Below are 14,421 nucleotides of genomic sequence, written 5' to 3' on the forward strand. Positions count from 1 at the left end.
TAAAGCACTGAGCGTTTCAAACTTCGTCCTAATTTTCGGAAGTACTGTGCATTTCCATATTTGTTTCATTAACATTTTTGCTCACGAAAATGAGGTTAAAGCTGCGCTTAGCCACCCAACCATCCGCAAAAGTGGTGACGTGTATCAGTGACGTTGATATAGCGTATATTCCAACATGCCTTATCAAATGGTTGTTTGACTTATGGTTAAATATAATTTTACCTATCCTGGCCAATACGAAATTTCGAAAGCAAATTATTATATTGTATGATGATATGTGAATTTTTAAGAAAAATAATTGTTTTAATCTATAGGGAAAGGAGATGGCTCTACGTCGCAGATACGTCATAAAGCACCACTTGTTCGAGACGGTCTGGGAAGGAATGGCAAGAAGTTGGCATTATTTTCTAAGAGTAAACGGCCTAATTATGCACATCTGTCAATTCAGTATACTGCCATAAATGAGGACAATGTTAGAAACAGTGTTTTAGTAGCACGGAAATCCATACGTCTTATGTGTAACTTAGTAGACTGGAACAGAATCCATCATTTGAATTTATAAATGCTTCGGTAAATAAGTATCTATTATGGAACAAGAGAATAAAGAATCCGCCATGCTGTGCAAGCTCCAAAAATTATTCGGTCATTTGGTCCTATTCTGTATGAAAACAACATCAAAAGTACTTCAGCCCTCTCTATTTCTCTTGTATATAGTCAGCTGGAGTTTTTGAAGAAGAGATAGTGCATTTCTAGGTGAAGATAACCCAATTAAACTGTCTCCAAGATGTATTTGGGTTTAATGTTAATTGGTTTTATTGGTAAACTTTAGTACAGACGTTTTCTCTGTAGTTCTTTCTAGTACGACTGCAGTCGTTGGAAAGGTATTGTGTCATGAGTTCGAGACATTTCACTACCTTTCCATACAATTTCCCTTCGAGCATATTCCCGAAGTAGCGCGAATTCGATATTAAACACCATTTGTAGTTTTATGAAAATATATACCGTATGTATGTATGTACATATCTTGTGTGAAAACAGCCAAAACCGATTCTGAAACTGCTGGCAACAAAAATGTCATCACCCGAGTGCCTCTTATGCCTACTGTAAATCGTGTGTAAATCTTTTTGTTTTTCATTCATATAATAAGAGCATTATCTTGTAAAAGTAAGAGTAGGGGAATCGTGGTTCAGAAAAAGAAGGAAAATAACTGGACATCAAATGAGAACTTTTTTCGCCCCCAAACAAAATCGATCAGTTTAGATTGTAATGATTTGACATACAGAAAATTTCGCCCTGAGCTTATTCGTAAATGAATTATCACGAATCCTATTGTCTTTTTCAACGGTTGAGAAAGTAAGAATTAACTGAAAATTTTACCAAGAAATTAATATTCATTTCATTATCTGATTTTTAATAAAGATGTGACATATATATACGTATATATGTGTGATACTTTTCTTAACGGATTCACGCAAAGAAGAACTGAAGACTACATAAGAGGTCCCAGAACGGATATTTTCAAAGGCGAATCTGTATAATCCCCAAGAGTGAACAAGATGGGCCTGAGAAGAATGGCGCAGCGTCTTTCCAAAAACAGAAAGTTTTGGGTCGTTGCTGTGATCTTGGGCTATTTCTACATCAGCTTCTCGCAGCTGGTTGATATAGCAATGGATTCTGGTAATGTCATTGCATTTGTTTTTATTTCCTTATTTCGTTATCTCCTTTAATTTAGTAAGGTCTATCATACATTTTAAGTATGAACGTTTCTCATTAAAATTATTGTTCTTATCTATAATCATGAATAAAAACAATTTAAAATACTTCCCCAAAAATAATTTCGAGGGAGACATCTATCTTCTGTTGTTATCCTTGACCAAAAATCATTGTTGTAAAGATTATTATTTTGCTTATTTAGTCTGTTCATGTTTGCATCTAATATTGTGAAATAAGCCCAAACTGTAGTGAATTCACAGTTCTCATATCAATCTTTTTGTCTATATTTATTTGCGTACTTGTGACTTTTTATACAAATGAATAGATAATTATGTATATATATGTGTGTGCGTGTGTTTGTGTATGTGCATGTTTGCCTTGTGTTAGGTTCTCTACAGAGGTAAGTTAGGCAGGTAACAGATAAAGGGTATGATCAGTCATTACGCTGCAAATGTTGTCACAGAAATAGAAATTAATTGAATAGATAAAAAAATTGTTATGTCCAACGAAGAGTGCTTATACTTTTCTCTTCTATCAGTAAATGCTATTAATATATAATTTTAACTAGATAGGAAGGAGTTGATAGGTATCAGCAGAATTCTCTAGTCGTATGGTGTTGATTAATGCAAATACATAATAAACTTCCTTTGCGATAGTAATTTTTCATTGTAAAGGAGAAATTATTTAACTTTTTATATAACGTTCTTTTTAGGAAGACTGAGTTTCTCATATGGATGGAGGTGACATGAACAAAAAACTCCCGTATGTTTGTCTTTATCTAATTTCGTTCCTTTGAATTCATTAAAATCGAGAAGAGGCTTCAATTAAACAACATTATACCGTGGAAAATGCTTTAATTTTATATTTCACGTCCCTATGTCTGAGACTATTGTCGTCCACATGAACGAGTGCTATCGGACCTTTTTCTGGGTCAATTTAATTAGTGTTATTTGTTATCCTTTCAAACTGATAACATTATAATAATTTCTTCAGAATTAATTGGTTTATTAATTTATTATTTAGCTGACAAGAAAGTACTGGCTTAAGTACATTTTTTGGCTCTGTCCTGTGATTAAGCAAGCTGTCTCTCTCTCTCTCCTCTCTCTCTCTCTCTCTCTCTCTCTCTCTCTCTTTCTCTCTCTCTTAGAACTTCTGGTTATTATTTTTCTGGTTCGCATGGTTGATTATATTTATTTTACTGGTTTTAAATGTATTTTGTTTTTATCAATATGGCTACATTTTTTAGAACTGCAGTCATTTTCCCCAACGATATACCTCTAACACGAGTAATATTCCAACTGTTCTCGTAGTACTTGGTTCTCTCCCAGTGATTTTTATTGAGGATAAAAAAAAGTCTCCCAGTTCCGAAATTAGCAAAAGGAAAAATATTGGACTCCTTGTGTCGGCTCAACATGGCCTTCCCCCTTGCCCAAACAAAAGACAGTGGCAGTAAAAGAAAAAAAACGAGAGATCATAAAACCAGGTTGCTTTTGTTTTTATTTTTACTTTTTCTGCTTACAGACCAAGAGAACGAACTGAGGTGGGAAGGAATCCACAGGAGGTCAGACAGGAAAGCAGAGCCACCTAGTGACGAGGACGAGAACGATTTCGTTAAAGAGTATCCGGATCTTTTAGAAATGGCTCAGAAGATGAAGGAAGGCGATGCTAATTTTAACGGTGATGTTGATGATTACGAGGGAAAAATTGATGAAGCAAACGAAGATGATAATGATGATGGAAAAGATGTTCTCGCTAATAACAATGACGAAGAAGATGAAGAAGAGGTCGATGAGGATGATGAAAATGATGACAATAATGAAGAGGAGGAAGTGAACCAGGAATTACACGAAAATGATGTTGAAAAGGACAACAATAATGGAGATATGAATGACTATGCTAACGCCAATGATGATAAAGGCCAAGAAAATAACAAAGAAGAAAAGCAAAATGTAGCGGAAAATATTGCAGGAAATATGAAAGCCGCATTGGACCATGACGAAGTGAATAAAATTCCTCCAGGAGAAAGACGGAATGACATTCAAGATCAAAACGGGAATAACCCGGTTATTGAAGGACAGACGAAAGTTAATATGAAATATATATTGGACGGTAATAGAATAATGAACAAAAATAACGATATGATTTACAATGGCTATTTCAAGCTTCATGAATCCGTAGATGGTACACCGGTGAAAAAGGTATGAACTAGAATATTGTTGTCTGCTTTTATATCTTGATTATGTATTCACTTTCCTTTTCTCTTTCGCCCTTTCCATAGAACCATTAGCAGGCACACACAGGCACAGACCTGCACACGCATATAAGCATACAAACACATACACAGGCACACACGTTCGTGTGTTGATTAGCTTCATATATATATATATATATAGATTATATATATTATATATATATATATATATAGATTATGATACTATATATATATATATATATATATATATATCTATATATAGGTATATATAGATAGATAGATAGATATATCTATATGTATATTATTAATAGTATGTATTATATATATAGTATATATATAGATATTATAATATATATTATATATATATGATTATATATAGATCTATAATATTATATTAATAATATATGATATATCTATCTATTATTATATATATAGGATATATGTATATATATATATATATAGTCTATATCTATCTTAATGGATATGTTAATAATATAGAATTATATCTTATATCAGTGTATATATATATTATATATCATATCAAATATCTAATTATATATAGGATATCTATCATATTATATATTGTCTATATCTATAGATATATCATTTCATATATTATATTATATAGATATATATCATATATATATATATATATCTATCTATCTTATTAAGATATAGATATATATATTATATCTATAATATGTATTATATGATCTATAAGTATATATATATAATATATATATATATATATAATTATATATGTTAATTATATATATATTTACATTGCGCGTGTGTATATGGAATATGTAGGAAAAAATATTCGAGCATTTGAGGAATTAGAGAGCATAAAAATCATATATAAAAAATGTTATTTGGGAAGTCAATATAGCTGTGTAAGATGAAGTAATTTATTAAGAATAAAGTGTAAAGATGACCTTAACATGAGGAACAACATTTATAATAAACTGGGGAAATGAGGACCTGACTTAGGATAAGGTAGTGGCTTGATATATATATGTATATATACGTGTGTGCGTGTGTGTGGATTCATTTGGTAGCCCTTCGTTTGTCATTCACGGGAGGCCGTTTGATCCCAATGTGATTCAAATATATATACATATATATATATATATATATATATATATATATAGATATATATATATATATCATATATATATATATATATATATATATATATATGTGTGTGTGTGTGTGTGAGTGTGTGTGTGTGTGTGTGTGTATGCGTGTATTTCTGGTTATAAGAAAGTTTATAGTGTTTTTACTTCTCCGATTAGCCCCGTTTGCATGGCGTGTCAACGATTTATAATAATAGTAGATTAATTAAAGAATTCTCAAATGATCTTTTAAGTAAACTGCAGTTGTTTGTCCCAGTTATAGTATTTCCAAAAGGACCAGTGCTCTCTGGCTGGGCTGTTTGGTTCCTCCCACGTGTGTTTAATCTCCGCATATCTGCCAAGTTTATAACAACAGAGAGATGAAACTATTTCTCCCATTACAGATATCAAATATCATTTTTACCGTTACGCAGTTCTAAATCAATTACATAGGTTCACGAATGATAAAGTTTTTTTTATGCAATAACAAGTAACGGAGTCATATTTTCTATCAACATGGCATCTCATTTTGGTGCTATTGCCAATATTTCAAACAGTTCCACGTGCGTTTAAATCCACGGGTAAGCCGCTTAGTTCTCCTTTCTATAAATATCTTGATGTTTTAATATCGTTGGTATTAAATAAATTGGTGAGCAAGGGAATATGAAAAAAAGCATAAAAGAGTAAGTTTGACGAGTGAGAAAATAAACAATCGTATACAGACAAATCTCTCTCCCTCTCTCTCTCTCCCTCTCTCCAACAAATTAGTAGATAGGAAACAATGATTGAATAATGCTTGAATATGGCAAAGTTTTGTGGCCTGGGTGAAGTGCGGAGTGACTTTGGCACCGACTCACATCAACATCACAGCCGAGGAAAGGCAATCGTATGCAAAATAAATAGGTATTTTCTAGAGGAAAAGGCGAATGGAGGGCCTATGTTATCCCATAAAAAAGCTCTCGCTCGGACAGCTGTAAGATTTAGAAGAGAGAGAGAGAGATCGAGAGCAGGGCCGAATCAAGATGGCGTTGGCCGAATAGGAAGGAGGTTAAAGTATCTGGGAATGAAAAAGCCCCTATAATCTTATAATTATAGCCTCTGTGTTTGTCTCAAAGACATTCAAAGGCCTGTCACACACGTATCAGTTGTTGATTTTGTAAAATTGGCAACAGGGCGGATCTTTAAACGCCACGCCAGAGAGCTCTCGTCGCGGTGCAAGACTATAGTATATAATTCCTGTATTGACCCACTTACAATATTTTTACAGTACTTAAAAAGACAACCAAGAATCAGGTAGAATTCCTTTAAACGGCTCTGTTTTTATGTTAACGCTTTAGGGCAACCAAACTGAATTAGAGATAATAACATAATTGTTCGTATTCGTGGAAATTAAGAATGAATTGAATGTGTTGTTATAATCAACTTTAATGTAGGGATGATACGTTTTTGTAAAGTGGTGTTCGAATTTTCTTTTTTTAACGAAATCCCTAAGGAATTTGGTTTCACATCCAAAACCATATGTTAGATTGGAAGTCATCATCGATTAAATTCTTGCTTTTCATTCTTTATCCAGCATAGGAGAAACGTCACTTTTTCATAGTCAGTCAATGTTCCCTTAATTACTGCTGACCCTTTAGTAATCGTCACTATCTTCTGACACATGATTTATTTAACAAATTAGTCAGATTAGATTGCAGTTATATGTTATGAGCCCAGTTTATTTTTTCTGTAATCAAATATGCTAATCACTTTTTGTGAATGATCGGCGGTTCAATGCTAACTTATTTCTCTGCCAATTTGATCTAATTCGTATTACCGTCGTAGTTTGTAACAGTGGAATAAAACAATTAAATATAAAGCTTTAATCTCATAATGCTTAGTCATGCTAGCACTTAATTCAGTGTCCAAATACTTATGAAATATTTTTTTTTTCATCCCTGAAAAACTATAATCCAACATTAATTTGATGCAACAGAGTAAGCTGCATCGTTCTTGTAGCATGAGTTAGACCTCCGAGTGTACTCTACAGTCCCACTCTGAAAAGAGTCACCGAGAAAAATGAAATTATTTTAATGTCATTGAGGTTTTCAATCCTTATAAATATAAGTACCTGCAATAATATATATTGTTAAAGCTATGTTCTTTCCATGTTAATCATACCTAAAAACACATAAAATCATCTTCAAATAAATGCGTAAGTCAGGTGATTGCTTTCTGTTCTGAAATCATTTCAGCGCTGAACCTGCCGCAAGTAGCTTAGCAATGTCAGAAGAGAGTGTTTTATGATTAATACTCTGCACGTCCCAGGAACGTAATGAACTACACTGTTTGGAAAAAATCTGTCCTCTTTGACTTCCTTCCCGTTACAAAAACGAACTCATTTTTGTGCAAATGCCTTGGATTTTTATTAAAAGATGTGCTTATTGTAGGTTATCACGTCCACTCGAGTCTCAGAGTATCAAATCACTACCAGCATGATCGCTGGTTGAGAATCTTCAGTCAGTTTAAAACCTTTTTAGACCCATTATTTTTCCATTACCTTCTACAAGCATTTTTTCCACTAAACTTGTAGACTGAAGGCGTTGTCGTGACGAGCTCATCTAAGAAATGTAATGAAATGTTAAAGTTAGAGGCTATTAAGCCTCTTAATCTATTAACATAGCTCGCAGGTATTCGTAGAACGATCAATAATCATATAATTACATCAATACAAAAATAAGAATCCCACTTCAGCTACCGAAATATAGTTGAAGGAAGAGTTATTTAATTTTTCATAAAAACGCAAGCTGTGTAAATATCTTTTCTGTAAAGCGAGCACAGCTACAGTTGAAGAATTGCCCCAAAATTAGATATTTTCGAACATTGTTTGGTGTATTTTACATAGACTTTGAGATAGGATATTGAATAGAGATTACACTTTCGAAAGAAATTATTTTAGCCACGAAGTGTCAGTCATGACACATTACACTGGCCTGCGCTGTTTTCAAGGTCTAACATATAATATCTGATTTTAGGCCACCTTTTTGCACTGAATCCAAAATCATACTCATTTTACTCAATCAGATAAAGTTAATGAAATATTAGCACATTAGAAATATCCTAAATTCCGATCTATTGTAGATGAATTAAACAACATTGAAAATATTAGACTGATTTATTCATAGAAGGCTTACAAAATATTTTGAATAGATAGCAAGAAGAGTATCATGAACTTAGGAAGCTGCTCATGAATGAATGGTCTTTTCAGGGACTTCCGTCTGTGCTGAGCAGACTCCACATCCCTCTTCATGCACCAGCAGTAGTCGGCCAGAAAGTTGACATTCCATCGGCCTTCATAACACTGATATCTTGGTGAAAGCGTTCACCCTGTCACTGAAGTCTCCACAATTCTCTGGAAAATAGTCCAGATGAGACCGGAGGAAGTGCATTTTCACTGACATGCGCGCACCAAGTTGGCAAAAAATTCCCATCAACTCATCAACCACCTTCTGATACTAGGAACTTCTGTGGTTGCCAAAGAAGTTTGCAATGACTCAGTACATCATCAAAACTAGCGTCCTTGATGAGTTCCCTTATTTGAGGACCATCAAACATACCAGCCTTAAGTTTCTCCATGATTTTTATTGAAACTTCCCTGGCCAATGCCTTTACAAAGTTCTTCATGAGACCGAGTTTGAGGTGGAGGGGTGGAAGTAATATCTTGCTCGGTTCAACCAGGGGGTGGGACACAACGTTGTATGACCCAGGTTTTTTAATCCTTGTCTTGATGGCCACTCTTGTCTGACATAATGCTGGTCATCAGCACGACTATCCCATAAGCACAGAAAGCATGGATACTTTGTGTAGCCACCTTGAAGTCCTAGGATGAGTCCAACAACTTTATGATCTCTACAGATCAACCATTTATATTCCTGGTAGTTCAGAGCATACGACAGACATTCCATGCTTTTCTGGGATTCTTTCATTTCAACTGAGTGCCCAACAGGGGTCAATGAAAACTTATTTCTGCTATTCAGAAGAACTGCCTTGAGTCTTCTGTTAGATGTGTAAATGAAAAGTCTCTGTTCCATAGCATTATACTTCAGACCAAGTAATTCAGTTAGGGCAGCAATATTGTTACAGCAGACCATTGATGCTTCATCAAACGTGAAGAATTTTCTAAATTCTCTCTCGCGTTCCTGATACCAATAGAATGTTGTTTCTAGTGCCAGTAGACGTTTCTCTCAAAGACGAGAACCCAGTGGCTGGCCAGACTCCTACTATGAGATTCAGGGCCTCTGCAACACGGTTTTTCGCAATAACTTTTTATCTATGCATTTCATAAATCTAATGCTTATTCAGCATACACATTATATCTACACATAAATTTTGACTGTATTTTGCATTACGTAGGTTGAATAAATTTGGTACTTATAATGTAAAAGTGACTTTTTTTTTAAGACGGGCCAACTTACTCAGAGAAAAGGTTTCGAACGCACTCGTTACATAACTTATGACAGCATTTCTTCCCTCTTTCTCGATGGATGATTGGCTATACGTGATGAAGGATAGACCTCTGGCAACAATGACATACAAATTTAAATACAAGCAAAGCAGTACACATTTATGAACTTTGAAACCTCTCCACTGATAATTGTCATAATGAACAAACCAACAAAATATGTTAATAAATACAAAAACCCTTCGATTATTAGTCTAACTCCCAAAATAAGTTTCCTAAGAAATTCCAGTTTACATCCTAGGTCACAATCAGATTGACAAGACGTAGGGAATAATTGGCAATTTTCAAAAACATAGTAGACAAGCTTGATTTGATAACTGCTATATCCAATGTCAAGTAATTTTTATTTATTTATTGGCTATATACCTATTTACTGAAAAAAAATAGCTGGTACCGTATTTTGGCTTTAAACCTTCATCAAAAATTATCGTCAGAATGTTGACTCCATGAGGCTCCACCCACTTTGGCCTCGTTATAATTCAGGATAACACTGAAGGCTATCGTGGGCATTGTTGGATTAGAAAATTTAACTTCTGGCTATAAAAACTCATTTCTCGAGTAGTTGTAAGAAGTGCTAAATGATCCTCAAGGATCCTAGCAGTTGGCCTAAACGTTTAATTCATGTATATTACTGCTATACTGTTGCGGCACTACTGCCACAGTAGTATTACTATGCTAGCACAGATACCCCACCCACATCTATGTATCGTTCCACCATTCATAAAGTCTTTGGGTTTCAGAGCCGATGGAACAAGGTGAATGAGTTTCTGTCTGGTGGATGGATGGGGCAACATTTCGTCAAAAGGTGTTTACCTTGCTTGCGTAATGATGTTTTTCGACTCTTGGCTCGTAATCATTGGCCATGGCGTCGGCTAGATCATTTTTACTCTATAAAAATTAAAACTATCGGGTTTAGGTCATTAATAATGCTGACAAAATTTGTGTGTGGTTGTAAAAATATACATATGTCAACTTTCAGCTACATCCAATGCTTTGATAAGGAGCAAAATCCAAAAAACAGTGTTACAGAGGCCCTGCATCTCATAGTAGGAAAGGTTCAGGTCTTGTGTCAGGTCATTGAGTTTGGCTTGGGTCAAAGGCACCGGTTGGTCTTCCTCTTCTGGCCTGTATGCACCACACTCAGCTATATCAGTCATGTCACTAGATTTGGAATCAGAACTAGATTCCATGGTGACATTTGTCATGTAAAAGTAGCAGTCGGTAACGTGATCTTTCCCTTCCCTCCAAACCATTGGGACACCAAATGGCATACTCTTCCTTTTCTTGTTCCTCCAATCCCGGAAGTTTTCTACACATGTTTTGCAGCAGATATGGGGAGCGAATGGCTTATCCTGGTCCCCAAGTTTGACTCCAAAGTAAACTTGATGTGCCTTCTTCACAAAATCCGCGATTTTTGCTTGACGGTCTGGAAGAAACACATGTCCGCAGATGTAACAGAACCTATTAAGATGGTTTTTACACTTCTGATCCATTTTTATACATATCCAGACCTGAAAAGAAAAATACACGAAATTATTAAAGGTTATCCACGACCCGGTTTTGCGAAAACAAAGCCCATAAACGCTTGGATAATTGCGATTTTTTGGAAAAATATGCTGGAATATAAATAGGCTATATCTTAGAAACCAGACCTGATCCAGGAAAATGAGTTACATTTTTGAATTCATCATACAGAAAGGGTCCTAAATCAATTGGAAAACCCTTGACCTTTGTACAAAAAGTTTTGAAACGTAGGCCAGTGGATCATCATTGAGGCTCAGGTTCCCAATATTGAATATTCATGCTTTGATAATCGTCCCCAGATCACCTTAAAAACTAATAATGAGATCAGTATTACTCTAAGAGAGAGAGAGAGAGAGAGAGAAGAGAGAGAGAGAGAGAGAGAGAGAGAGAGATAATTGAATTAATGAAGATCTCATCTATCATAATAAACATACTCGAGTGTTTGCATGTTTATTGCATGCATGTCTCATTTGTACATGTTCCTTCAATCAAGGTAATACTTACTAGAGTTATTTAAACATATCAATGAGTATTGTTAAAGATATGGAAATATTTGTATTGCTTAATTCAGCTAAAGATCAACTAAAGTCCTGCCTCCAATGTCATCTCCGTATTGTGGCAGGAAAAATAAAATCTAAATATTCTTTTTCTGCCACATGACTTGTTAAATAATATCAAATTATACTTCGGATTTTTTATTTATTTATTTTTTCGTGTTACGGCTATATTATGAATCCAGAATCTGAAACAAAACAGGTGTTGCAATTATGGCACCGTAAATGAAACATAAATTTCCCTTCACTGTAAATTGTTGAACTATCTCTTAAGGAGCTTCTTACAAGAATGTGGTTTTCTCTTTAGGATGTCTAAGATGGGGAGGGGAGGGTTGGACTCTTGTTTTCCTCCCCACTTTATACCATACATCTTACACCGGGATCAAAATGCTTCTATTTTTATTTATTTATTTATGTATGTATTTATTTATTTATTAATTTATTTATTTATTTGTGGCTGGCTCGCTCCCTTCCTTTTACAAATCCCCTACAACTGTAGGTTCATCGGATATAATATTCCAGGGTCTTGTCTTCCTAAGTGAGGGAGCCATAAATTTCCAATTTGGACTAAAACACAGCTTTATGCATATGAGGGACGGGCAAATCGCCTTTCTCTCCATCATATTGCTGTTGTCTTATCTGCATCATTTAGCGATTTGAAACCAACCGAAGTCTGACTAATTTTCGGGAGAAATACAGTGTTTATGGCATCGATATGAAGGTGTCTTCTGAATAACTGAACTAACCGGTAACCATTCCGAGGCAGTATGTGCTCGGTTTAATGAAAGCTCCATTAAGAATTTACTGCTTCATTCTCTCTTTTAACCAGTATTGGTTTATCGGAAAGAGGACTTTTACCGAACCATATCGAACTCCAACGATTATGTGCTTCAGGGCATTGCAGCAGCAACGGGATTTTTTGTCAATGAATGCCAGAATAAATAGACCCTTTGTCGATCCTTTAATTGACATTGCTTTTCCGGCTCTTGCCTTCTATTTGCCACATGCAAAAAAGGGCGCCTTTTTTTCATTCATTCCAACATTCCAGTTTACGTTTTATATTTTAGTTTATTTTTTCAAACAACCATTCTTATTTTAAAAATAAACCTGTAAATAGTATGCACTATTTTTACCTTTCGTATTTCATTTTCTGCCACATAGCTTGTTGCCCAAATTATGTATTGAAAGCCTACTCGGTAAATTACTTGCTGAATTACTGGAATCAACTATTAACGAATCTTTTTAAATTACCAACACACTCTCTCTCTTCTCTCTCTCTCTCTCTCTCTCTCTCTCTCTCTCCTCTCTCTCTCTCTCGTGAAGCATTTTCTAATTATAGTTAAAAGCATATGATAAACTTGACGAATAATTCTGAATTTCATACGCATTGGCCCTCAATCACCAAACTAAGAAATGTGATAAAAGCATCAAATCTGATCATTGAGACCTTAATATTTGTTTTATCGTCAGTACATTCTCAAATCAACGCTCATTTTACAGGTGATTTTGCTGACTTACCAGCGTGCAGGATCCTCATTTGCAGGAGAGCTCTTGACTGCAGGAGGAGAAGCGATGTACGTCTTTGAGCCTCTGTACTTGTGGAGGAGACAACTAGGGCCGGGGGCCGATCCCAGTTTAGAACGCAAGTCAGCCCTCGTTCTCGGCGACCTCCTCGACTGCAGACCAGAGGTATTTAGTTTGTGATTTGTAGCTGATGAGTCAGATGGATTTTCTGTGTGCTTTGGTAATTAGGTTGCATCTACATTTTCTTTATCATCATTCATCTCCAATTCATGTTTATATGATGACTATATTTTAATACCATTCAAACTGGGCATGTTAAGAATTGCTTTGAAGATACCATATACCCATAACACAGGTGTTTACCCAAGCAAGGCGAAATATCATCTGGGAAAGAACACTTGAAAAGGGAAAAAAAAAAAATAAATAAATAAATAAAAAAAAAAGGAAAATCTGACAGAGGCACAAAGGGTTTCTCTTTTCTTAATAGTTAAAATTTGTTTGATTAAACAGATGTTGTTTCAGAAACAAGCTGTCAGCTGAGCTGTGGCCTTACCTTGTTTCGAATATAATGTGTTAATATTATATACAAGGGCAAGTAAACCGCTGCTTGCCATATGATTCTTTTTATCGAAGAAAGAATCAAGGGCAAATCCGGAGCTTGCTTTTGAACATCTAGTAGTAAGATAAACTGCCTTGTTCTACTTTAATTGTAAAGTTAGGATGAATATCTGGAGGCAATATAATTGAAAGAATTTAGGGGTATTTCCCATTCTCAAGGTCTTAAACTACATTTATTTCAGGTGTCGCATATTCACAATTCAAAGTATGATTTATGAAATCCGATACACATCTGCCTTACTTCGATAAGCAAGCGTTACATAGGGATATCTGCTAAAAACAGAAATGGATAGACCGAAAATTGTATATTATAACGACATTCGTCTTCCTTGATATATCGGTTCTGAAAAATATGAAATAAGGTACAGTCATCATGCTATATTTTCGAATCTACAAAAAAAGAAAAAAAAAAAAACTATTATATTTCAAGAATCCACGATGACGAAACCTGGAGTTCAATAGGTTTTCCAGACATATCCTTCACGAGCAACTCGCATCAGATACAGAAATAGTTTACTGAAAAGGATTTATGATAATGCTGCCTTCCGTTAAAGAAAACCGATTGTCATCTAACAATCCAATATCCATTATCGATATTCGCCATAGCCGACAGGGACGTTAAAGAGCCTCTCCCATTTCGAATGGCTTCTTTAAAAGGAC

The 14,421-nt window shown here is 34.9% G+C and overlaps 1 pseudogene; it reads left to right on the plus strand.

Moving 5' to 3' along the window:
- The first annotated feature begins 1,424 nt into the window (after positions 1-1,424).
- The window catches only part of LOC135206583 (uncharacterized), a 302,401-nt pseudogene continuing 289,404 nt past the window's right edge, over positions 1,425-14,421 (plus strand).

The sequence above is a fragment of the Macrobrachium nipponense genome, chromosome 11, assembly GCF_015104395.2.
Source record: "Macrobrachium nipponense isolate FS-2020 chromosome 11, ASM1510439v2, whole genome shotgun sequence".
Classification (NCBI taxonomy): Eukaryota; Metazoa; Arthropoda; class Malacostraca; order Decapoda; family Palaemonidae; genus Macrobrachium; species Macrobrachium nipponense.